Source organism: Cervus elaphus, chromosome 13, assembly GCF_910594005.1.
Source record: "Cervus elaphus chromosome 13, mCerEla1.1, whole genome shotgun sequence".
In the NCBI taxonomy this organism is placed as follows: domain Eukaryota; kingdom Metazoa; phylum Chordata; class Mammalia; order Artiodactyla; family Cervidae; genus Cervus; species Cervus elaphus.
The window spans coordinates 4,833,180-4,855,927 of record NC_057827.1 but is presented as its reverse complement, the minus strand read 5'-3'; positions in this window follow the sequence as shown (position 1 = coordinate 4,855,927).

Here is a 22,748-nt window from a genome sequence, read left to right as displayed (position 1 = left end):
CCTTTGAAAACTCCAGAGGTACGTGGAGATCAGTGCCTCCAAAGGAGACGATGCCTGACTCCTCGTGAAACTTGATAGGAGTCCCAGGATTCCTGCGGCACGTGGAAAGGGACCCTTGGTCTCCCGCCTCAGCTGGAGAGGCGTCCCAATTGCCCTGCCAAGCCTCGAGGAGAATCCCGAGTTGTCCCTCGCAACTAGGCAGGAGTCCTGACGTCGCTGAACAAACACGTTGGTGGAAGGGCCATCCCCGTCGTAACTCGAGAATACACCCCAGGTTCCCGCCGCAACTCGAGAGAAACCATGAGACTTCCCCCTCGCCGCGAGATGAGGCCCGATTCCCCTGCACTGCGGGCAGAGCAATTCCGTGTTGCACATCACACATGAAAGGAGCCTTAATTTCCTTGATGGCACTCCAGAGAAACCCCAAGAACACTGTTTCAAGGCTAGAGGGATCCTGAGGCCACTGTAGCAACACGAAAGAGCTCCGTGGACCAAAAATCAACTCGAGATGAGGGGTTAGTCCCTAGCTTCGACTCCAGAGGAATACCACCTTACCACAAGCACCTCAAGAGGAGGCTTCTCTCAGCTCTAGGTATTTGAGAGGGACCCTGATTTTGCGGCCTCAAGTGGAATGGACACTGCGATGCCCTGACGCGAAATAAGGCCGGATATCCCTGCAGTGACTTGAAAGCAGGCTCGTCTTGCATCTCCCAAGATGAAAGGATGTCTGAATCCCCTGTGGAGACCACAGAGAAAGACCTAGTTCCCCACCTCATCGCGACCGGAGGCCTCATATCCTTTGAAAACTCCAGAGGTACGCGGAGATCAGTGCCTCCAAAGGAGACGATGCCTGACTCCTCGTGAAACTTGATAAGAGTCCCAGGATTCCTGTGGCACGTGGAAAGGGACCCTTGGTCTCCCGCCTCAGCTGGAGAGGCGTCCCAATTGACCTGCCAAGCATCGAGGAGAATCCCGAGTTGACCCTCGCAACTAGGCAAAAGTCCTGACGTCACTGAACAAACACGTGTGTGAAAGGGCCATCCCCGTCATAACTCGTGAATATACCCCAGGTTCCCGCCGCAACTCGAGAAAAACCATGAGACATCCCCCTCGTCGCGAGATGAGGCCCGATTCCCCTGCACTGCGTGCACAGCAATTCCGTGTTGCATATCACACATGAAAGGAGCTCTGATTTCCTTGATCGCACTAAAGGGAAACCCCAAGAACACTGTATCAAGGCTAGAGGGATCCTGAGGTCACTGTAGCAACAAGAAAGAGCTCCGTGGACCACAAATCAAATCGAGATGAGAGGTTAGTCCCTGGTTTCGACTCCAGAGGAATACCACCTTACCACAAGCACGTCAGGAGGAGGCTTCTCTCAGCTCTAGGTATGTGAGAGGGACCCTGAGTTTGCGTCCTCAAGTGGAATGGACACTGCGATTCCTTGACGCGAAATAAGGCCAGATATCCCTGCAGTGACTTGAATGCAGGCTCGTCATGCATCTCCCAATACGAAAGGATGTCTGAATCACATGTGTAGACCACAGAGAAAGACCTATTTCCCCACCTCATCGCGACCGGAGGCCTCATATCCTTTGAAAACTCCAGAGGTACGCGGAGAACAGTGCCTCCAAAGGAGACGATGCCTGACTCCTCGTGAAACTTGATAGGAGTCCCAGGCTTCCTGTGGCACGTGGAAAGGGACCCTTGGTCTCCCGCCTCAGCTGGAGAGGCATGCCAATGGCCCTGCCAAGCCTCGTGGAGAATCCCGAGTTGTCCCTCGCAACTAGGCAGGAGTCCTGACGTCGGTGAACAAACACGTGAGTGGAAGGGCCATCCCCGTCGTAACTCGAGAATATACCCCAGGTTACCGCCGCAACTCGAGAGAAACCATGAGACTTCCCCTTCGCCGCGAGATGAGGCCCGATTCCCCTGCACTGCGTGCAGAGCAATTCCGTGTTGCACATCACACAGGAAAGGAGCCTTAATTTCCTTGATGGCACTCCAGAGAAACCCCAAGAACACTGTTTCAAAGCTAGAGGGATCCTGAGGTCACTGTATCAACACGAAAGAGCTCCGTGGAACAAAAATCAACTCGAGATGAGAGGTTAGTCCCAGGCTTCGACTCCAGAGGAATACCACCTTACCACAAGCACCTCAAGAGGAGGCTTCTCTCAGCTCTAGGTATGTGAGAGGGACCCTGAGTTTGCAGCCTCAAGTGGAATGGACACCGCGATGCCCTGACTCGAAATAAGGCCGGATATCCCTGCAGTGACTTGAATGCAGGCTCGTCTTGCATCTCCCAAGATGAAAGGATGTCTGAATCCCCTGTGGAGACCACAGAGAAAGACCTAGTTCCCCACCTCATCGCGACCGGAGGCCTCATATCCTTTGAAAATTCCAGAGGTACGCGGAGATCAGTGCCTCCAAAGGAGACGATGCCTGACTCCTCTGAAACTTGATAGGAGTCCCAGGATTCCTGTGGCACGTGGAAAGGGACCGTTGGTCTCCCGCATCAGCTGGAGAGGCGTCCCAATTGACCTGCCAAGCATCGAGGAGAATCCCGAGTTGACCCTCGCAACTAGGCAGAAGTCCTGCCATCGCTGAACAAACACGTGTGTGGAAGGGCCATCACTGTCGTAACTCGAGAATATAACCCAGGTTCCCGCCGCAACTCGAGAAAAACCATGAGACTTCCCCCTCGCCGAGAGATGAGGCCCGATTCCCCTGCACTGCGGGCAGAGCAATTCCGTGTTGCACATCACACATGAAAGGAGCCTTGATTTCCTTGATGGCACTCCAGAGAAACCCCAAGAACACTGTTTCAAGGCTAGAGGGATCCTGAGGTCACTGTACCCACACGAAAGAACTCCGTGGACCAAAAATCAACTCGAGATTAGGGGTTAGTCCCTGGCTTCGACTCCAGAGGTATACCACCTTACCACAAGCACCTCAAGAGGAGGCTTCTCTCAGCTCTAGGTATGTGAGAGGGACCCTGAGTGTGCAGCCTCAAGTGGAATGGACACCGCTATGACCTGACGCGAAATAAGGCCGGATATCGCTGCAGTGACTTGAATGCAGGCTCGTCTTGCATCTCACAAGACGAAAGGATGTCTGAATCCTCTGTGGAGACCACAGAGAAAGACCTAGTTCCCCACCTCATCGCGACCGGAGGCCTCACATCCTTTGAAAACTCCAGAAGTACGCGGAGATCAGTGCCTCCAAAGGAGAAGATGCCTGACTCTCTGAAACTTGATAGGAGTTCCAGGATTCCCGTGGCACGTGGAAAGGGATCCTTGGTCTCCCGCCTCAGCTGGAGAGGCGTCCCAATTGCCCTGCCAAGCCTCGAGGAGAATACCGAGTTGTCCCTCGCAACTAGGCAGGAGTCCTGACGTCACTGAACAAACACGTGGTTGGAAGGTCCATCCCCATCGTAACTCGAGAATATACCCCAGGTTCCTGCCGCAACTCGAGAAAAACCATGAGACTTCCCCCTCGCCGCGAGATGAGCCCCGATTCCCCTACACTGAGTGCAGAGCAATTACGTGTGGCACATCACACATGAAAGGAGCCTTGATTTCCTTGATGGCACTCCAGAGAAACCCCAAGAACACTGTTTCAAGGCTAGAGGGATCCTGAGGTCACTGTAGCAACAAGAAAGAGCTCCGTGGACCACAAATCAACTCGAGATGAGAGGTTAGTCCCTGGCTTCGACTCCAGAGGAATACCACCTTACCACAAGCACCTCAAGAGGAGGCTTCTCTCAGCTCTAGGTATGTGAGAGGGACCCTGATTTTCCCGCCTCAAGTGGAATGGACACTGCGATGCCCTGACTCGAAATAAGGCCGGATATCCCTGCAGTGACTTGAATGCAGGCTCGCCTTGTATCTCCCAAGACGAAAGAATGTCTGAATCCCCTGTGGAGACCACAGAGAAAGACCTAGTTCCCCACCTCATCGCGACCGGAGGCCTCACATCCTTTGAAAACTCCAGAGGTACGCGGAGATCAGTGCCTCCAAAGGAGACGATGCCTGACTCCTCCTGAAACTTGATAGGAGTCCCAGGATTCCTGTGGCACGTGGAAAGGGACCCTTCGTCTCCTGCCTCAGCTGGCTAGGCGTCGCAATTGCCCTGCCAAGCCTCGAGGAGAATCCCGAGTTGTCCCTCGCAACTAGGCAGGAGTCCTGCCGTCGCTGAACAAACCCGTGTGTGGAAGGGCCATCCCCGTCGTAATTCGAGAATATACCCCAGGTCCCGCCGCAACTCGAGAAAAACCATGAGACTTCCCCCTCGCCGCGAGATGAGGCCCGATTCCCCTGCACTGCGTGCAGAGCAATTCCGTGTTACACATCACACATGAAAAGAGCCTTGATTTCCTTGATGGCACTCCAGAGAAACCCCAAGAACACTGTTTCAAGGCTAGAGGGAAACTGAGGTCACTGTAGTAACACGAAAGAGCTCCGTGGACCAAAAATCAACTCGAGATGAGAGGTTAGTTCCTGGCTTCGACTCCAAAGGACTACCACCTTACCAAAAGCACCTCAAGAGGAGGCTTCTCTCAGCTCTAAGTATGTGAGAGGGACCCTGAGTTTGCGGCCTCAAGTGGAATAAACACCGCGATGCCCTGACTCGAAATAAGGCCGGATATCCCTGCAGTGACTTGAATGCAGGCTCGTCTTGCATCTCCCAAGACGAAAGGATGTCTGAATCCCCCGTGGAGACCACAGAGAAAGACCTAGTTCCCCACCTCATGGCGACCGGAGGCCTCACATAATTTGAAAACTCCAGAGGTACGCGGAGATCAGTGCCTCCAAAGGAGACGATGCCTGACTCCTCGTGAAACTTGATAGGAGTCCCAGGATTCCTGTGGCACGTGGAAAGGGACCCTTCGTCTCCTGCCTCAGCTGGCTAGGCGTCGCAATTGCCCTGCCAAGCCTCGAGGAGAATCCCGAGTTGTCCCTCGCAACTAGGCAGGAGTCCTGCCGTCGCTGAACAAACCCGTGTGTGGAAGGGCCATCCCCGTCGTAATTCGAGAATATACCCCAGGTCCCGCCGCAACTCGAGAAAAACCATGAGACTTCCCCCTCGCCGCGAGATGAGGCCTGATTCCCCTGCACTGCGTGCAGAGCAATTCCGTGTTACACATCACACATGAAAAGAGCCTTGATTTCCTTGATGGCACTCCAGAGAAACCCCAAGAACACTGTTTCAAGGCTAGAGGGAAACTGAGGTCACTGTAGTAACACGAAAGAGCTCCGTGGACCAAAAATCAACTCGAGATGAGAGATTAGTCCCTAACTTCGACTCCAGAGGAATACCACCTTACCACAAGCACCTCAAGAGGAGGCTTCTCTCAGCTCTAGGTATGTGAGAGGGACCCTGATTTTGCGGCCTCAAGTGGAATGGACACTGCGATGCCCTGACGCGAAATAAGGCCGGATATCCCTGCAGTGACTTGAATGCAGGCTCGTCTTGCATCTCCCAAGATGAAAGGATGTCTGAATCCCCTGTGGAGACCACAGAGAAAGACCTAGTTCCCGACCTCATGCCGACCGGAGGCCTCACATCCTTTGAAAACTCCAGATGTACGCGGAGATCAGTGCCTCCAAAGGAGACAATGCCTGACTCCTCGTGAAACTTGATAGGAGTCCCAGGATTCCTGTGGCACGTGGAAAGGGACCCTTAGTCTCCCGCCTCAGCTGGAGAGGCGTCCCAATTGCCCTGCCAAGCCTCGAGGAGAATCCCGAGTTGTCCCTCGCAGCTAGGCAGGAGTCCTGCCATCGCTGAACAAACACGTGTGTGGAAGGGCCATCACTGTCGTAACTCGAGAATATACCCCAGGTTCCCGCCGCAACTCGAGAAAAACCATGAGACTTCCCCCTCGCCGAGAGATGAGGGCCGATTCCCCTGCACTGCGTGCAGAGCAATTCCGTGTTGCACATCACACATGAAAGGAGCCTTGATTTCCTTGATGGCACTCCAGAGAAACCCCAAGAACACTGTTTCAAGGCTAGAGGGATCCTGAGGTCACTGTACCCACACGAAAGAACTCCGTGGACCAAAAATCAACTCGAGATTAGGGGTTAGTCCCTGGCTTCGACTCCAGAGGTATACTACCTTACCACAAGCACCTCAAGAGGAGGCTTCTCTCAGCTCTAGGTATGTGAGAGGGACCCTGAGTTTGCAGCCTCAAGTGGAATGGACACCGCTATGCCCTGACGCGAAATAAGGCCGGATATCGCTGCAGTGACTTGAATGCAGGCTCGTCTTGCATCTCACAAGACGAAAGGATGTCTGAATCCTCTGTGGAGACCACAGAGAAAGACCTAGTTCCCCACCTCATCGCGACCGGAGGCCTCACATCCTTTGAAAACTCCAGAAGTACGCGGAGATCAGTGCCTCCAAAGGAGACGATGCCTGACTCCTCTGAAACTTGATAGGAGTTCCAGGATTCCCGTGGCACGGGGAAAGGGACCCTTCGTCTCCTGCCTCAGCTGGCTAGGCGTCCCAATTGCCCTGCCAAGCCTCGAGGAGAATCCCGAGTTGTCCCTCGCAACTAGGCAGGAGTCCTGCCGTCGCTGAACAAACCCGTGTGTGGAATGGCCATCCCCGTCGTAACTCGAGAATATACCCCAGGTCCCGCCGCAACTCGAGAAAAACCATGAGACTTCCCCCTCGCCGCGAGATGAGGCCCGATTCCCCTGCACTGCGTGCAGAGCAATTCCGTGTTACACATCACACATGAAAAGAGCCTTGATTTCCATGATGGCACTCCAGAGAAACCCCAAGAACACTGTTTCAAGGCTAGAGGGAAACTGAGGTCACTGTAGTAACACGAAAGAGCTCCGTGGACCAAAAATCAACTCGAGATGAGAGGTTAGTCCCTGGCTTCGACTCCAAAGGACTACCACCTTACCAAAAGCACCTCAAGAGGAGGCTTCTCTCAGCTCTAAGTATGTGAGAGGGACCCTGAGTTTGCGGCCTCAAGTGGAATGAACACCGCGATGCCCTGACTCGAAATAAGGCCGGATATCCCTGCAGTGACTTGAATGCAGGCTCGTCTTGCATCTCCCAAGACGAAAGGATGTCTGAATCCCCCGTGGAGACCACAGAGAAAGACCTAGTTCCCCACCTCTTCGCGACCGGAGGCCTCACTTCCTTTGAAAACTCCAGAGGTACGCGGAGATCAGTGCCTCCAAAGGAGACGATGCCTGACTCCTCGTGAAACTTGATAGGAGTCCCAGGATTCCTGTGGCACGTGGAAAGGGACCCTTGGTCTCCCGCCTCAGCTGGGGAGGCGTCCCATTTGCCCTGCCAAGCCTCGAGGAAAATCCCGAGTTGTCCCTCGCAACTAGGCAGGAGTCCTGACGTCGCTGAACAAACACGTGGGTGGAAGGGCCATCCCCGTCGTAACTCGAGAATATACCCCAGGTTCCCGCCGCAACTCGAAAAAAACCATGAGACTTCCCCCTCGCCACGAGATGAGGACCGATTCCCCTGCACTGCGTGCAGAGCAATTCCGTGTTGCATATCACACATGAAAGGAGCCCTGATTTCCTTGATCACACTCCAGGGAAACCCCAAGAACACTGTATCAAGGCTAGAGGGATCCTGAGGTCACTGTAGCAACACGAAAGAGCTCCGTGGACCAAAAATCAACTCGAGATGAGAGATTAGTCCCTAACTTCGACTCCAGAGGAATACCACCTTACCACAAGCACCTCAAGAGAAGGCTTCTCTCAGCTCTAGGTATGTGAGAGGGACCCTGATTTTGCGGCCTCAAGTGGAATGGACACTGCGATGCCCTGACGCGAAATAAGGCCGGATATCCCTGCAGTGACTTGAATGCAGGCTCGTCTTGCATTTCCCAAGACGAAAGGATGTCTGAATCCCCTATGGAGACTATAGAGAAAGACCTAGTTCCCCACCTCATCGCGACCGGAGGCCTCACATCCTTTGAAAACTCCAGAGGTACGCGGAGATCAGTGCTTCCAAAGGAGACGATGCCTGACTCCTCGTGAAACTTGATAGGAGTCCCAGGATTCCTGTGGCACGTGGAAAGGGACCCTTGGTCTCCCGCCTCAGCTGGAGAGGCGTCCCAATTGCCCTGCCAAGCCTCGAGGAGAAACGCGAGTTGTCCCTCGCAACTAGGCAGGAGTCCTGACGTCGCTGAACAAACACGTGTGTGGAAGGGCCATGCCCGTCGTAACTCGAGAATATACCCCAGGTTCCCGCCGCAACTCGAGAAAAACCATGAGACTTCCCCCTCGCCGCGAGCTGAGGCCCGATTCCCCTGCACTGCGGGCAGAGCAATTCCGTGTTGCACATCACACATGAAAGGAGCCTTGATTTCCTTGATGGCACTCCAGAGAAACCCCAAGAACACTGTTTCAAGGCTAGAGGGATCCCGAGGTCACTGTAGCAACACGAAAGAGCTCCGTGGACCAAAAATCAACTCGAGATGAGAGGTTAGTCCCTAACTTCGACTCCAGAGGAATACCACCTTACCACAAGCACCTCAAGAGGAGGCTTCTCTCAGCTCTAGGTATGTGAGAGGGACCCTGATTTTGCGGCCTCAAGTGGAATGGAAACTGCAATTCCCTGAATCGAAATAAGGCCGGATATCCCTGCAGTGACTTGAATGCAGGCTCGTCTTTCATCTCCCAAGATGAAAGGATGTCTGAATCCGCTGTGGAGACCACAGAGAAAGACCTAGTTCCCCACCTCATGGCGACCGGAGGCCTCACATCCTTTGAAAACTCCAGAGGTATGCGGAGATCAGTGCCTCCAAAGGAGACGATGCCTGACTCCTCGTGAAACTTGATTGGAGTCCCAGGATTCCTGTGGCTCGTGGAAAGGGACCTTTGGTCTCCCGCCTCAGCTGGAGAGGCGTCCCAATTGCCCTGCCAAGCCTCGAGGAGAATCCCGAGTTGTCCCTCGCAACTAGGCAGGAGTCCGGCCATCGCTGAACAAACACGTGTGTAAAAGGGCCATCACCGTTGTAACTCGAGAATATACCCCAGGTTCCCGCCGCAACTCGAGATAAACCATGAGACTTCCCCCTCGCTGCGAGATGAGGCCTGATTCCCCTGCACTGCATGCAGAGCAATCCCGTGTTGCACATCACACATGAAAGGAGCCTTGATTTCCTTGATGGCACTTCAGAGAAACCCCAAGAACTTTGTTTCAAGGCTAGAGGGATCCTGAGGTCACTGTAGCAACACGAAAGAGCTCCGTGGAACAAAAATCAACTCGAGATGAGAGGTTAGTCCCTGGCTTCGACTCCAGAGGATTACCACCTTACCACAAGCACCTCAAGAGAAGGCTTCTCTCAGCTCTAGGTATGTGAGAGGGACCCTGAGTTTGCGGGCTCAAGTGGAATGGACACCGCGATGCCCTGACTCGAAATAAGGCCGGATATCCCTGCAGTGACTAGAATGCAGGCTCGTCTTGCATCTCCCAAGATGAAAGGATGTCTGAATCCCCTGTGGAGACCACATAGAAAGACCTAGTTCCCCACCTCATCGCGACCGGAGGCCTCATATTCTTTGAAAACTCCAGAGGTACGTGAAGATCAGTGCCTCCAAAGGAGACAATGCCTGACTCCTCGTGAAACTTGATAGGAGTCCCAGGATTCCTGTGGCACGTGGAAAGGGACCCTTGGTCTCCCGCCTCAGCTGGAGAGGCGTCCCAATTGCCCTGCCAAGCCTCGAGGAGAATCCCGAGTTGTCCCTCGCAACTAGGCAGGAGTCCTGACGTCGCTGAACAAACACGTGTGTGGAAGGGGCATCCCCGACTGAACTCGAGAATATACCCCAGGTTCCCGCTGCAACTCGAGAAAAACCATGAGACTTCCCCCTCGCCGCGAGATGAGGCCCGATTCCCCTGCACTGCGTGCAGAACAATTCCGTGTTGCACATCACACATGAAAAGAGCCTTGATTACCTTGATGGCACTCCAGAGAAACCCCAAGAACACTGTTTCAAGGCTAGAGCGATCCTAAGCTCACTGTTGCAGCACGAAAAAGTTCCGTGGACCAAAAATCAACTCGAGATGAGAGATTAGTCCCTGGCTTCGACTCCAGAGGAATACCACCTTACCACAAGCACCTCAAGAGGAGGCTTCTCTCAGCTCTAGGTATGTGAGAGGGACCCTGAGTTTGCGGCCTCAAGTGAAATGGACACCGCGATGACCTGACTCGAAATAAGGCCGGATATCCCTGCAGTGACTTGAATGCAGGCACGTCTTGCTTCTCCCAAGACGAAAGGATGTCTGAATCCCCTGTGGAGACCACAGAGAAAGACCTAGTTCCCCACCTCATCGCGACCGGAGGCCTCACATCCTTTGAAAACTCCAGAGGTACGCGGAGATCAGTGCCTCCAAAGGGGAGCATGCCTGACTCCTCGTGAAACTTGATAGGAGTCCCAGGATTCCTGTGGCACGTGGAAAGGGACCCTTGGTCTCCCGCCTCCGCTGGAGAGGCGTCCCAATTGCCCTGCCAAGCCTCGAGGAGAATCCCGAGTTGTCCCTCGCAACTAGGCAGGAGTCCTGACGTCGCTGAACAAACACGTGTGTGGAAGGGCCATCCCCGTCGTAACTCGAGAATATACCCCAGGCTCCCGCCGCAACTCGAGATAAACCATGAGACTTCCCCCTCGCCGCGAGATGAGGCCTGATTCCCCTGCACTGCGTGTAGAGCAATTCCGTGTTGCACATCACACATGAAAGGAGCCTTGATTTCCTTGATGGCACTCCAGAGAAACCCCAAGAACACTGTTTCCAGGCTAGACAGATCCTGAGGTCACTGTAGCAACAAGAAAGAGCTCCGTGGACCAAAAATCAACTCGAGATGAGAGTTCAGTCCCTGGCTTCGACTCCAGAGGAATACCACCTTACCACAAGCACCTCAAGAGGAGGCTTCTCTCAGCTCTAGGTATGTGAGAGGGACCCTGAGTTTGCAGCCTCAAGTGGAATGGACACTGCGATGCCCTGACTCGAAATAAGGCCGGATATCACTGCAGTGACTTGAATGCAGGCTCGTTTTGCATCTCCCAAGATGAAAGGATGTCTGAATCCCCTGTGGAGACCACAGAGAAAGACCTAGTTCCCCACCTCATCGCGACCGAAGCCCTCATATCCTTTGAAAACTCCAGAGGTACGCGGAGATCAGTGCCTCCAAAGGAGACGATGCCTGACTCCTCGTGAAACTTGATAGGAGTCCCAGGATTCCTGTGGCACGTGGAAAGGGACCGTTGGTCTCCCGCATCAGCTGGAGAGGCGTCCCAATTGACATGCCAAGCCTCGAGGAGAATCCCGAGTTGACCCTCGCAACTAGGCAGAAGTCCTGACGTCACTGAACAAACACGTGTGTGGAAGGGCCATCCCCGTCATAACTCGTGAATATACCCCAGGTTCCCGCCGCAACTCGAGAAAAACCATGAGACTTCCCCCTCGCCGCGAGATGAGGCCCGATTCCCCTGCACTGCGTGCAGAGCAATTCCGTGTTGCATATCACACATGAAAGGAGCCCTGATTTCCTTGATCGCACTCCAGGGAAACCCCAAGAACACTGTATCAAGGCTAGAGGGATCCTGAGGTCACTGTAGTAACAAGAAAGAGCTGCGTGGACCAAAAATCAACTCGAGATGAGAGGTTAGTCCCTGGCTTCGACTTCAGAGGAATATCCCCTTACCACAAGCACCTCAAGAGGAGGCTTCTCTCAGCTCTAGGTATGTGAGAGGGACCCTGAGTTTGCGGCCTCAAGTGGAATGGACACTGCGAGGCCCTGACTCGAAATAAGGCCGGATTTCCCTGCAGTGACTTGAATGCAGGCTCGTCTTGCATCTCCCAAGACGAAAGGATGTCTGAATCCCCTGTGGAGACCACAGAGAAAGACCTAGTTCCCCATCTCATCACGACCGAAGGCCTCACATCCTTTGAAAACCCCAGAGGAACGCGGAGATCAGTGCCTCCAAAGGAGACTATGCCTGACACCCCATGAAACTTGATAGGAGTCCCAGGATTCCTGTGGCACGTGGAAAGGGACCCTTGGTCTCCCGCCTCAGGTGGAGAGGCGTCCCAATTGCCCTGCCAACCCTCGAGGAAAATCCCGAGTTGTCCCTCGCAACTAGGCAGGAGTCCTGACGTCGCTGAACAAACACGTGGGTGGAAGGGCCATCCCCGTCGGAACTCGAGAATATACCCCAGGTTCCCGCCGCAACTCGAGAAAAACCATGAGACTTCCCCCTCGCCGCGAGATGAGGCCCGATTCCCCTGCACTGCTTGCAGAGCAATTCCGTGTTGCACATCACACATGAAAGGAGCCTTGATTTCCTTGATGGCACTCCAGAGATACCCCAAGAACACTATTTCAAGGCTAGAGGGATCCTGAGGTCACTGTAGCAACACGAAAGAGCTGCGTGGACCAAAAATCAACTCGAGATGAGAGGTTAGTCCCTGGCTTCGACTCCAGAGTAATACCACCTTACCACCAGCACCTCAAGAGGAGGCTTCTCTCAGCTCTAGGTATGTTAGAGGGACCCTAATTTTGCGGCCTCAAGTGGAATTGACACTGCGATGCCCTGACGCGAAATAAGGCCGGATATCCCTGCAGTGACTTGAATGCTGGCTCGTCTTGCATCTCCCAAGACGAAAGGATGTCTGAATGCCCTGTGGAGACCACAGAGAAAGAACTAGTTCCCCACCTCTTCGCGACCGGAGGCCTCACATCCTTTGAAAACTCCAGAGGTACGCGGAGATCAGTGCCTCCAAAGGAGACGATGCCTGACTCCTCCTGAAACTTGATAGGAGTCCCAGGATTCCTGTGGCACATGGAAAGGGACCCTTGGTCTCCCGCCTCAGCTGGAGAGGCGTCCCAATTGCCTTGCTACGCCTCGAGGAGAATCCCGAGTTGTCCCTCGCAACTAGGCAGGAGTCCTGCCGTCGCTGAACAAACACGTGTGTGAAAGGGCCATCCCCGTCGTAACTCGAGAATATACCCCAGGTTCCCGCCGCAACTCGAGAAAAACCATGAGACTTCCCCCTCGTCGCGAGATGAGGCCCGATTCCCCTGCACTGCGTGCAGAGCAATTCCGTGTTGCACATCACACATGAAAGGAGCCTTGATTTCATTGGTGGCACTCCAGAGAAACCCCAAGAACACTGTTTCAAGGCTAGAGCGATCCTGAGGTCACTGTAGCAACATGAAAGAGCTCCGTGGACCAAGAATCAACTCCAGATGAGAGGTTAGTCCCTGGCTTCGACTCCAGAGGAATACCACCTTACCACAGCACCTCAAGAGGAGGCTTCTCTCAGCTCTAGGTATGTGAGAGGGACCCTGATTTTGCGGACTCAAGTGGAATGGACACTGCGATGCCCTGACTCGAAATAAGGCCGGATATCCCTGCAGTGACTTGAATGCAGGCTCGTCTTGCTTCTCCCAAGATGAAAGAATATCTGAATTCCCTGTGGAGACCACAGAGAAAGACCTAGTTCCCCTCCTCATCCCGACCGGAGGCCTCACATCCTTTGAAAACTCCAGAGGTTCGCGGAGATCAGTGCCTCCAAAGGAGACGATGCCTGACTCCTCGTGAAACTTGATAGGAGTCCCAGGATTCCTGTGGCACGTGGAAAGGGACCCTTGGTCTCCCGCCTCAGCTGGAGAGGCCTCCCAATTGTCCTCCCAAGCCTCGAGGAGAATCCCGAGTTGTCCCTCGCAACTAGGCAGGAGTCCTGACGTCGCTGAACAAACACGTGGGTGGAAGGGCCATCCCCGTCGTAACTCGAGAATATACCCCAGGTTCCCGCCGCAACTCGCGAAAAACCATGAGACTTCCCCCTCGCCGCGAGATGAGGCCCGATTCCCCTGCACTGCGTGCAGAGCAATTCCGTGTTGCACATCACACATGAAAGGAGCCTTGATTTCCTTGATGGCACTCCAGAGAAACCCCAAGAACACTGTTTCAAGGCTAGAGGGATCCTGAGGTCACTGTAGCAACAGGAAAGAGCTCCGTGGACCAAAAATCAACTCGAGATGAGAGGTTAGTCCCTGATTTCGACTCCAGAGGAATACCACCTTACCACAAGCACCTCAAGAGGAGGCTTCTCTCAGCTCTAGGTATGTGAGAGGGACCCTGAGTTTGCGGCCTCAAGTGGAATGGACACCGCGATGCCCTGACTCGAAATAAGGCCGGATATCCCTGCAGTGACTTGAATGCAGGCTCGTCTTGCATCTCCCAAGATGAAAGGATGTCTGAATCCCCTGTGGAGACCACAGAGAAAGACCTAGTTCCCCACCTCATGGCGACCGGAGGCCTCACATCCTTTGAAAACTCCAGAGGTACGCGGAGATCAGTGCCTCCAAAGGAGACGATGCCTGACTCCTCGTGAAACTTGATAGGAGTCCCAGGATTCCTGTGGCACGTGGAAAGGGACCCTTGGTCTCCCGCCTCAGCTGGAGAGGCGTCCCAATTGCCCTGCCAAGCCTCGAGGAGAATCCCGAGTTGTCCCTCGCAACTAGGCAGGAGTCCTGCCGTCGCAGAACAAACACGTGTGTGGAAGGGCCATCCCCGTCGTAACTCGAGAATATACCCCAGGTTCCCGCCGCAACTCGAGAAAAACCATGAGACTTCCCCCTCGCCGCGAGATGAGGCCTGATTCCCCTGCACTGCGTGCAGAGCAATTCCGTGTTGCACATCACACATGAAAGGAGCCTTGATTTCCTTGATGGCACTCCAGAGAAACCCCAAGAACACTGTTTCAAGGCTAGAGGGATCCTGAGGTCACTGTAGCAACACGAAAGAGCTCCGTGGACCAAAAATCAACTCGAGATGAGAGATTCGTCCCTAACTTCGACTCCAGAAGAATACCACCTTCACAGAAGCACCTCAAGAGGAGGCTTCTCTCAGCTCTACATATGTGAGAGGGACCCTGAGTTTGCGGCCTCAAGTGGAATGGACACCGCGATGCCCTGACGCGAAATAAGGCCGGATATCCCTGCAGTGACTTGAATGCAGGCTCGTCTTCCATCTCCCAAGACGAAAAGATGTCTGAATCCCCTGTGGAGACCTCAGAGAAAGATCTAGTTCCCCACCTCATCGCGACCGGAGGCCTCACATCCTTTGAAAACTCCAGAGGTACGTGGAGATCAGTGCCTCCCAAGGAGACGATGCCTGACTCCTCGTGAAACTTGATAGGAGTCCCAGGAATCCTGTGGCACGTGGAAAGGGACCCTTGGTCTCCCGCCTCAGCTGGAGAGGCGTCCCAATTGCCCTGCCAAGCCTCGAGGAGAATCCCGAGTTGTCCCTCGCAACTAGGCAGGAGTCCTGACGTCGCTGAACAAACACGTGGGTGGAAGGGCCATCCCCGTCGGAACTCGAGAATATACCCCAGGTTCCCGCCGCAACTCGAGAAAAACCATGAGACTTCCCCCTCGCCACGAGATGAGGCCCGATTCTCCTGCACTGCATGCAGAGCAATTCCTTATTGCACATCTAACATGAAAGGAGCCTTGATTTTCTTGATGGCACTCTAGAGAAACCCCAAGAACACTGTTTCAAGGCTAGAGGGATCCTGAGGTTACTGCAGCAACAAGAAAGAGGTCCGTGAACCAAAAATCAACTCAAGATGAGAGGTTTGTCCCTGGCTTCGACTCCAAAGGAATACCACCTTACCACAAGCACCTCAAGAGGAGGCTTCTCTCAGCTCTAGGTATGTGAGAGGGACCCTGATTTTGCGGACTCAAGTGGAATGGACACTGCGATGCCCTGACGCGAAATAAGGCCGGATATCCCTTCAGTGAATTGAATGCAGGCTCGTCTTGCATCTCCCAAGATGAAAGGATGTCTGAATCCCCTGTGGAGACCACAGAGAAAGACCTAGTTCCCCACCTCATCGCGACCGGAGGCCTCATACCCTTTGAAAACTCCAGAGGTACGCGGAGATCAGTGCCTCCAAAGGAGACGATGCCTGACTCCTCCTGAAACTTGATAGGAGTCCCAGAATTCCTGTGGCACATGGAAAGGGACACTTGGTCTCCCGCCTCAGCTGGAGAGGCGTCCCAATTGCCCTGCCAAGCCTCGAGGAGAATCCCGAGTTGTCCCTCGCAACTAGGCAGGAGTCCTAACGTCGCTGAACAAACATGGGTTTGAAAGGGCCATCCCCGTCGTAACTCGAGAATATACCCCAGGTTCCCGCCGCAACTCGAGAAAAACCATGAGACTTACTCCTTGCCGCGAGATGAGGGCCGATACCCCTACACTGCTTGCAGAGCAATTCCGTGTTGCACATCACACATGAAAGGAGCCTTGATTTCCTTGATGGCACTCCAGAGAAACCCCAAGAACACTGTTTCAAGGCTAGAGGGATCCTGAGGTCACTGTAGCAACACGAAAGAACTCCGTGGACCAAAAATCAACTCGAGATGAGGGGTTAGTCCCTGGCTTCGACTCCAGAGGAATACCACCTTACCACAAGCCCCTCAAGAGGAGGCTTCTCTCAGCTCTAGGAATGTGAGAGGGACCCTGAGTTTGCAACCTCAAGTGAAATGGACACCGCTATGCACTGACGTGAAATACGGCCGGATATCCCTACAGTGACTAGAATGCAGGCTCGTCTTGCATCTCCCAAGACGAAAGCATGTCTGAATCCCCTGTGGAGACCACAGAGAAAGACCTAGTTCCCCACCTCATCGCCACCCTAGGCCTCCCATCCTTTGAAAATTCCAGAGGTACGCGGAGATCAGTGCCTTCAAAGGAGACGATGCCTGACTCCTCGTGAAACTTGATACGAGTCCCAGGAAACCTGTGGCATGTGGAAAGGGACCCTTGGTCTACCGCCTCAGATGGAGAGGCGTCCCTATTGCCCTGCCAAGCCTCGAGGAGAATCCCGAGTTGTCCCTCGCAACTAGGCAGGAGTCCTGACGTCGCTGAACAAACACGTGGGTGGAAGGGCCATCCCCGTCATAACCTCAGAATATACCCCAGGTTCCCACCGCAACTCGAGAAAATCCATGAGACTTCCCCGTCGCCGCAACATGAGGCCTGATATCCTGCACTGCGTGCAGAGCAATTCCGTGTTGCACATCACACATGAAAGGAGCCTTGATTTCCTTGATGGCACTCCAGAGAAACCCCAAGAACACTGTTTCAAGGCTAGAAGGAAGCTGAGGTCACTGTAGCAACAGGAAAGAGGTCCGTTGACCAAAAATCAACTCGAGATGAGAGGTTAGTCCCTGGCTTCGACTCCAGAGGAATACCACCTTACCACAAGCACCTCAAGAGGAGGCTTCTCTCAGCTCTAGGTATGTGAGAGGGACCCTGAGTTTGCGGCCTCAAGTGGAATGGACACTGCGATGCCCTGACTCGAAATAAGGCCGGATAACCCTGCAGTGACTTGAATGCAGTCTAGCCTTGCATCTCCCATGACGAAAGGATGTCTGAATCCCCTGTGGAGACCACAGAGAAAGACCTAGTTCCCGACCTCATGGCGACCGGAGCCCTCACATCCTTTGAAAACTCCAGAGGTACGCGGAGATCAGTGCCTCCAAAGAAGATGATGCCTGACTCCTCCTGAAACTTTATAGGCGTCCCAGGATTCCTGTGGCACGTGGAAAGGGACGCTTGGTCTCCCGCCTCAGCTGGAGAGGCGTCCCAATTGCCCTGCCAAGCCTCGAGGAGAATCCCGAGTTGTCCCTCGCAACTAGGCAGAAGTCCTGACTTCGCTGAACAAACACGTGGCTGGAAGGGCCATCCCCGTCATAACCTCAGAATATACCCCAGGTTCCCACCGCAACTCGAGAAAATCCATGAGACTTCCCCGTCGCCGCAAAATGAGGCCTGATATCCTGCACTGCGTGCAGAGAAATTCCGTGTTGCACATCACACATGAAAGGAGCCTTGATTTCCTTGATGGTACTCCAGAGAAACCCCAAGAACACTGTTTCAAGGCTAGAGGGAACCTGAGGTCACTGTAGCAACACAAAAGAGCTCCGTGGACCAAAAATCAACTCGAGATGAGAGGTTAGTCCCTGACTTCGACTTCAGAGGAATAGAACCTTACCACAAGCACCTCAAGAGGAGGCTTCTCTCAGCTCTAGGTATGTGAGAGGGACCCTGATTTTGCGGCCTCAAGTGGAATGAACACCGCGATGCCCTGACTCGAAATAAGGCCGGATATCCCTGCAGTGACTTGAATGCAGGCTTGTCTTGCATCTCCCAAGACGAAAGGATGTCTGAATCCCCTGTGGAGACCACAGAGAAAGACCTAGTTCCCCATCTCATCGCGACCGGAGGCCTCACATCCTTTGAAAACTCCAGAGGTACGCGGAGATCAGTGCCTCCCAAGGAAACGATGCCTGACTCCTCGTGAAACTTGATAGGAGTCCCAGGATTCCTGTGGCACGTGAAAAGGGACCCTTGGTCTCCCGCCTCAGCTGGAGAGGCGTCCCAATTGCCCTGCCAAGCCTCGAGGAGAATCCCGAGTTGTCCCTCGCAAGTAGGCAGGAGTCCTGACGTCGGTGAACAAACAAGTGTGTGGAAGGGCCATCCCCGTCGTAACTCGAGAATATACCCCAGGTTCCCGCCGCAACTCGAGAAAAACCATGAGACTTCCCCCTCGCCGCGAGATGAGGCCCGATTCCCCTGCACTGCGTGCAGAGCAATTCCGTCTTGCACATCACACATGAAAGGAGCCTTGATTTCCTTGATGGCACTCCAGAGAAACCCCAAGAACTCTGTTTCAAGGCTAGAGGGATCCTGAGGTCACTGTAGCAACACGAAAGAGCTCCGTGGACCAAGAATCAACTCGAGATGAGAGGTTAGTCCCTGGCTTTGACTCCAGAGGAATACCACCTTAACACAAGCACCTCAAGAGGAGGCTTCTCTCAGCTCTAGGTATGTGAGAGGGACCCTGATTTTGCGGCCTCAAGTGGAATGGACACCGGGATGCCCTGACTCGAAATAAGGCCGGTCATCCCTGCAGTGACTTAAATGCAGGCTCATCTTGCATCTCCCAAGACAAAAGGATTTCTGAATGCCCTGTGGAGACCACAGAGAAAGACCTAGTTCCCCATCTCATCGCGACCGGAGGCCTCACATCCTTTGAAAACTACAGAGGTACGCGGAGATCAGTGCCTCCAAAGGAGACGATGCCTGAGTCGTTAAACTTGATAGGCGTCCCAGGATTCCTGTGGCACGTGGAAAGGGACGCTTGGTCTCCCGCCTCAGCTGGAGAGGCGTCCCAATTGCCCTGCCAAGCCTCGAGGAGAATCCCGAGTTGTCCCTCGCAACTAGGCAGGAGTCCTGACGTCGCTGAACAAACACGTGGGGGGAATGGCCATGCCCGTTGTAATTGGAGAATATACCCCAGGTTCCCGCTGCCACTCGAGAAAAACCATGAGACTTCCCCCTCGCCACGAGATGAGGCCCGATTCCCGTGCACTGCGTTCAGAGCAATTCCGTCTTGCACATTACACATGAAAGGAGCCTTGATTTCCTTGATGGCACTCCAGAGAAACCCCAAGAACACTGTTTCAAGGCTAGAGGGTTCCTGAGGTCACTGAAGCAACACAAAAGAGCTCCGTGGACCAAAAATCAACTCGAGATGAGAGGTTAGTCCCTGGCTTCAACACCAAAGGAATACCACCTTACCACAAGCACCTCAAGAGGAGGCTTCTCTCAGCTCTAGGTATGTGAGAGGGACCCTGAGTTTGCGGCCTCAAGTGGAATGGACACCGCGATACCCTGACTCAAATTAAGGCCGGATATCGCTGCAGTGACTTGAATGCAGGCTCGTCTTGCATCTCCCAAGACGAAAGGATGTCTGAATCCCCAGTGGAGACCACAGAGAAAGACCTAGTTCCCCATCTCATCGCGACCGGAGGCCTCACATCCTTTGAAAACTCCAGAGGTAGGCGGAGATCAGTGCCTCCAAAGGAGACGATGCCTGACTCCTCGTGAAACTTGATAGGAATCCCAGGATTCCTGTGGCACGTGGAAAGGGACCCCTGGTCGCCCGCCTCAGCTGGAGAGGCGTCCCAATTGCCCTGCCAAGCCTCGAGGAGAATCCCGAGTTGTCCCTCGCAACTAGGCAAAAGTCCTGACGTGGCTGAACAAACACGTGGGTGGAAGGGCCATCCCCGTCATAACTCGAGAATATACCCCAAGTTCCCGCCGCAACTCGAGAAAAACCATGAGACTTAACCCTCGCCACGAGATGAGGCCCGATTCCCCTGCACTGCGTGCAGAGCAATTCCGTGTTGCACATCACACATGAAAGGAGCCTTGATTTCCTTGATGGCACTCCAGAGAAACCCCAAGAACACTGTTTCAAGGCTAGAGGGATCCTGAGGTCTCTGTAGCAACACAAAAGAGCTCCGTGGACCAAAAATCAACTCGAGATGAGAGGTTAGTCCCTGGCTTCCACTCCAGAGGAATACCTCCTTACCACAAGCACCTCAAGAGGAGGCTTCTTTCAGCTCTAGTTATGTGAGAGGGACCCTGAGTTCGCGGCCTCAAGTGGAATGGACACCGCGATGCCCTGACTCCAAATAAGGCCGGATATCCCTGCAGTGACTTGAATGCAGGCTCGTCTTGCATCTCCCAAGATGAAAGGATGTCTGAATCCCCTGTGGAGACCACAGAGAAAGACCTAGTTCCCCACCTCATCGCGACCGGAGGCCTCACATTCTTTGATAACTCCAGAGGTACGCAGAGATCAGTGCCTCCAAAGGAGACGATGCCTGACTCCTCGTGAAACTTGATAGGAGTCCCAGGATTCCTGTGGCACGTGGAAAGGGACCCTTCGTCTCCCGCCTCAGCTGGAGAGGCATCCCAATTGCCGTGCCAAGCCTCGAGGAGAATCCCGAGTTGTCCCTCGCAACTAGGCAGAAGTCCTGCTGTCGCTGAACAAACACGTGTGTGGAAGGGCAATCCCCGCGTAACTCGAGAATATACCCCAGGTCCCGCGGCAACTCGAGAAAAACCATGAGACTTCCCCCTCGCCGCGAGATGAGGCCCGATTCCCCTGCACTGCGTGCAGAGCAATTCCGTGTTGCACATCACACATGAAAAGAGCCTTGATTTCCTTGATGGCACTCCAGAGAAACCCCAAGAACACTGTTTCAAGGCTAGAGGGAAACTGAGGTCACTGTAGCAACACGAAAGAGCTCCGTGGACCAAAAATCAACTCGAGATGAGAGGTTAGTCCCTGGCTTCGACTCCAAAGGACTACCACCTTACCACAAGCACCTCAAGAGGAGGCTTCTCTCAGCTCTAGGTATGTGAGAGGGACGCTGAGTTTGCGGCCTAAAGTGGAATGAACACTGCGATGCCCTGACTCGAAATAAGGCCAGATATCCCTGCAGTGACTTGAAAGCAGGCTCGTCTTGCATCTCCCAAGACGAAAGGATGTCTGAATCCCTTGTGGAGACCACAGAGAAAGACCTAGTTCCCCACCTCATCGCGACCGGAGGCCTCACTTCCTTTGAAAACTCCAGAGGTACACGGAGATCAGTGCCTCCAAAGGAGACGATGCCTGACTCTTCGTGAAACTTGATAGGAGTCCCAGGATTCCTGTGGCACGTGGAAAGGGACACTTGGTCTCCCGCCTCAGCTGGAGAGGCGTCCCAATTGCCCTGCCAAGCCTCGAGGAGAATCCAGAGTTGTCCCTCGCAACCAGGCAGGAGTCCTGCCGTCGCTGAAAAAACACGTGTGTGGAAGGGCCATCCCCGTCGTAACTCGAGAATATACCCCAGGTTCCCGCCGCAACTCGAGAAAAACCATGAGACTTCCCCCTCGCCGCGAGATGAGGCCCGATTCCCCTGCACTGCGTGCAGAGCAATTCCGTGTTGCACATCACACATGAAAGGAGCCTTGATTTCATTGGTGGCACTCCAGAGAAACCCCAAGAACACTGTTTCAAGGCTAGAAGGAAGCTGAGGTCACTGTAGCAACAGGAAAGAGGTCCGTTGACCAAAAATCAACTCGAGATGAGAGGTTAGTCCCTGGCTTCGACTCCAGAGGAATACCACCTTACCACAAGCACCTCAAGAGGAGGCTTCTCTCAGCTCTAGGTATGTGAGAGGGACCCTGAGTTTGCGGCCTCAAGTGGAATGGACACTGCGATGCCCTGACTCGAAATAAGGCCGGATAACCCTGCAGTGACTTGAATGCAGTCTAGCCTTGCATCTCCCATGACGAAAGGATGTCTGAATCCCCTGTGGAGACCACAGAGAAAGACCTAGTTCCCGACCTCATGGCGACCGGAGCCCTCACATCCTTTGAAAACTCCAGAGGTACGCGGAGATCAGTGCCTCCAAAGAAGATGATGCCTGACTCCTCCTGAAACTTTATAGGCGTCCCAGGATTCCTGTGGCACGTGGAAAGGGACGCTTGGTCTCCCGCCTCAGCTGGAGAGGCGTCCCAATTGCCCTGCCAAGCCTCGAGGAGAATCCCGAGTTGTCCCTCGCAACTAGGCAGAAGTCCTGACTTCGCTGAACAAACACGTGGCTGGAAGGGCCATCCCCGTCATAACCTCAGAATATACCCCAGGTTCCCACCGCAACTCGAGAAAATCCATGAGACTTCCCCGTCGCCGCAAAATGAGGCCTGATATCCTGCACTGCGTGCAGAGAAATTCCGTGTTGCACATCACACATGAAAGGAGCCTTGATTTCCTTGATGGTACTCCAGAGAAACCCCAAGAACACTGTTTCAAGGCTAGAGGGAACCTGAGGTCACTGTAGCAACACA